Raw genomic sequence first — 4,173 nt, 5'->3', positions numbered from 1 at the left:
ATTTTATCAGATATTATGCAGTATTTCTTTTCTATTTATGTCAGGTATCCATTTTGAAGCAAAAGTGAAAAAGGGAAGAAAAGGAGGTGTAGAAAGGAGTAAAAAGGAAACAAATATCAAAGACCAAGCCCAGCCCAAAAGAAAGCGCACGTTGTGCCTGTGACGGGCGTCACAAGGGTTGTGACGAGCGTCACACTAGAAGCATCCCTGTGACGAGCGTCACACATGGTGTGACGAGCGTCACACCATTCCACTAGCTTTTTGGCGCAAGTCACGCTCTCAGAAGAATTGAAGAAGAACGTTGAGAGAGTTCGTGTCCTATGCCCACGCCGTGTATTTAGCCATGCTGAAGACTCGTGGGAAACGGAAGGCAGTTACCAAGGCTATTATAAATAGCCATCTCACAAACCTAAAAAAGGGCTCAGTTTTGCACGCTCAGTTTGCCGAAGCTCTGCCAAATTTTCTTTTCACGCCTTTGCTTATTTTTCTTCCTTTCCAGCAACTTAGCATTGTTTATTTTATTTATTTCTTTTGCAAGCTTTACATTCTTTTTCCCTTGCAAATTTACCTTTCCAGTTTTAGCTTTTAGATATTTTTCGCATAATAGTTTCTACACCGGAAACTATTGTGCAACTTTATACCGGATTTAACCTTACGTTATATTCCAGTTTTATTTCCTTGATTTAATTTACTGTCCAATTGAAGAATCCAAGAACAAATCCTACCGGCTTGTGGTGGAGTGTTCAAGACCATTGTATTACGCATTCAGGTTCTTTAATTGTTATTTAATTTTTAATGTTTTATTCTATTGTTTATTCATATTGCCTGCCTGGAATGAGTCTGTTTATGCATGATATAAATTCTTATTTATTTAGCATGTCTGGCTAATTTGCCTAGGTATCGGTATGTAAAGTAAGCAGAATAAGGGATCGAGACTGAGTCGGTCTACCTAAACTTAAAATCAAAATCAATCTTTTTACGGTCTCAACTTACAGGTTTAATAACAAGATTTTTTACGAAAGTAAAAGACATAAAGAAGTTAAAATCAATAGAGCGAGAGTTTGAGATTTTAACTGGACAGTGTAAGTTAGGCATTAATTCTAGATCAGGGCGAGAGCAAGTTTTAGAGTTAATTAAATTCTGACCTTTTCCAAAAATTATTTTTAAAGATTGAATGTGAGGACGAGAGTTAAGCATTTGGATTTAATTATATAACCTAAGTCAACAGAGCGAGAGTTTGAGATAAGGGTGTTTAAAACGGTCAGTATTTTCTTAAAAAGAGTTTCTGCAACTTTATTGTTTTCAAAATATGGTTTTTGACTTAATTATAAGTGACAGCAACATTAATATAAAATCATGGTTTATTCAACAGAGCGAGAGTTTGAGATAGAACCTTTAACCAATAAAGTTAACCGAAACGATTCATTTTAAAACCAAGAAACCGACAAAGACTTGATTCCCTAGTTTTGACGAACTACATACCGATATCCGTTTTATTAATATTTAATCTAGATATTAGTTTAGCTCTTAGTTTTTCCCCAAACAATCAAACATTTTCACCTTAGATTTACGTAGTAACCTTAGATAACGGTATATCGATTCATAAGTCCCTGTGGGATCGATATCTTTTAAAACTACGCGATAGAACTGTGCACTTGCAGTTTGTATCCCATTCTCGACTCACCCAGTCGAGCGATCAAGTTTTTGGCGCCGTTGCCGGGGACTTTTATTCAATCGATATCGTAACTCTTCCGTTACGCTGTAGAGACTAAGGTTTCTTTTTCTTCTATTTTCTTTCTTTCGTTGATTTGTATGCCACGCACTCGCTCTCAAGGCGAACCGCTCTATTTACGAATCAACGATATCGAACTATATCTCCGAGTCTTACGACGAATTCGGGAATATCGTGCTGAAAACAATCTCCCTCCTATAAACCTTCCAGATTTCAAAAACATTTTTCCTTCTTTAACCGAGATGGCAGAACCAGCTCGTGCTCTTAGAGATTACGCCGCTCCATCGCAAGATGAACCGCATTCAAGTATTGCTCCGCCCGCAATCGAAGCAAACAACTTTGAACTTAAACCTTCGTTGTTGCAGGCTGTGCAACAGAACCAATTCTCTGGAAATCTTACCGAAGATCCAAACCTTCATTTATCCGTATTTGTTCAATACGCTGATACTGTTAAAGCTAATGGTGTCACTTCAGAGGCGATTCGACTTCGTCTTTTTCCTTTCTCATTAAGAGATAGCGCTAGAAGATGGCTTCAATCTCTCCCTTCCAACTCAGTCACCACATGGAACGAGTTGAAGAAAGTTTTTCTTGCCCGATATTTTCCACCAAGCAAAACAGCTATGTTAAGAGCCCAGATAAACGGATTTAAACAGAAAGACAACGAGTCTCTTTTCGAAGCATGGGAAAGATACAAAGACATGATGAGACTTTGCCCACACCATGGTTTGGAAGACTGGTTAGTAATTCACACATTTTATAATGGTCTCTTATACAATACAAGGTTAACAATAGACGCCGCTGCAGGTGGTGCACTAATGAACAAACCTTACGCTGATGCTTACCAGCTTATCGAGAGCATGGCCCAAAACCACTATCAGTGGGGAACCGAACGAACGAATGTGGAAAAACCTCAACCGAAAACTGGCATGTACGAGATAAGTAACCTTGATCACGTCAATGCAAAAGTGGATGCTTTGGTCCAGAAAATTGAAAGTTTAAACGTATCACCTCCAGCCGCCGTGGTTGCTATAACTCAGAATTGCGAGGTCTGTGGAATCCAAGGCCACACTCCTGCGGAATGTCAACTCTTGACTGGAATCCAAGCAGAGCAAGTAAACTATGCTCAAGGAAGCCCCTATTCGAATACCTATAACCCAAATTGGAAGAACCATCCAAACTTCTCATATAAGAGTAATAATGCTTTATACGCACCTGGACAGTCTCCAAATCAAGCCCCATCTATATCTCCAGGATATCAGAAACCGAATCCTAACAATAATACCCCTAGAAAATCCAACTTGGAAATCATGATGGAAAACTTTATAGCTTCCCAACAACAAACCAATAAAGATTTCTTAAACCAGAACATACACACTGGCGAACAGCTTAAACAACTAGCAAGCAAAGTAGATGCCCTGGCTACCCATAACAAAATGCTGGAAACGCAAATATCTCAAGTAGCTCAACAACAAGCACCTACTGCTGCACCAACTGGTACATTCCCTGGACAGCCCCAACCCAATCCGAGAAGCCAAGCTCATGCAATTATATTGAGAAGTGGAACGGAAGTGGAAGGACCGTCTGACCCAAGGATAGAAAACCAAAACCCTAAGAAATCTACTGAGGAAAGTGAACCTAAGGAAAAGGAAGAGAGTAATAAGGAAACCCTAGAAAAGAAGGAACCTTATGTACCTCCACCACCTTACAAACCACCTATACCTTACCCTCAAAGGCTTGTTAAAACCAAAGATGTAGGCCAATTTAGAAAATTTGTTGATCTCCTTAAACAATTAAACGTTACAATTCCGTTTACCGAAGCTATCACGCAGATGCCCTCATATGCTAAATTCTTAAAAGAAATTCTTTCCAATAAGAGGAAACTTGAGGATAGCGAAACCGTTACACTCCCTGCCGAATGTAGCGCTATAATCCAAAACATGCCCCCTAAACTCAAGGATCCGGGTAGTTTCTCTATACCCTGTCACATAGGAAAATTTGTCATCGACAAAGCCTTATGCGATTTAGGAGCCGGAATTAGCGTTATGCCTTTATCCATATGTAAGAAACTGGAAATGGGAGAATTAAGACCGACCAAAATGTCTGTGCAATTAGCAGATCGTTCCATCAAATATCCTGTAGGAATCCTTGAAAACGTTCCCGTACGCATAGGTCAGTTTTACATTCCCACTGACTTCACAATTATGGACATTAGAGAAGATGATACGACACCTATTATACTAGGAAGACCATTCTTAGCAACTGCCGGTGCAATCATAGACGTAAAACGAGGACGACTCACCTTCGAAGTAGGCGAAGAGAAAATTGAATTCATTCTTTCCCGATTCTTGAAAGCACCTGCAATAGAAGATACATGTTACTTCATGGATATCATCGATGAATGCATAAAAGAAGCAGAGTCAGGAGAAGACAAATCATCAGAC

At 39.4% G+C, this 4,173-nt stretch overlaps 1 pseudogene; it reads right to left on the bottom strand.

Annotated features, from left to right (window-relative positions):
* Positions 1-2,359: 2,359 nt before the first annotated feature.
* Positions 2,360-2,459, bottom strand: LOC127077227 (uncharacterized; annotated as a pseudogene).
* Between the last annotated feature and the right edge of the window lie 1,714 nt (positions 2,460-4,173).

This window comes from Lathyrus oleraceus, chromosome 4, assembly GCF_024323335.1.
Source record: "Lathyrus oleraceus cultivar Zhongwan6 chromosome 4, CAAS_Psat_ZW6_1.0, whole genome shotgun sequence".
In the NCBI taxonomy this organism is placed as follows: Eukaryota; Viridiplantae; Streptophyta; class Magnoliopsida; order Fabales; family Fabaceae; genus Lathyrus; species Lathyrus oleraceus.
The sequence above is the reverse complement of the archived record's forward strand: the minus strand, read 5'-3'. Positions and strand labels throughout refer to the sequence as shown.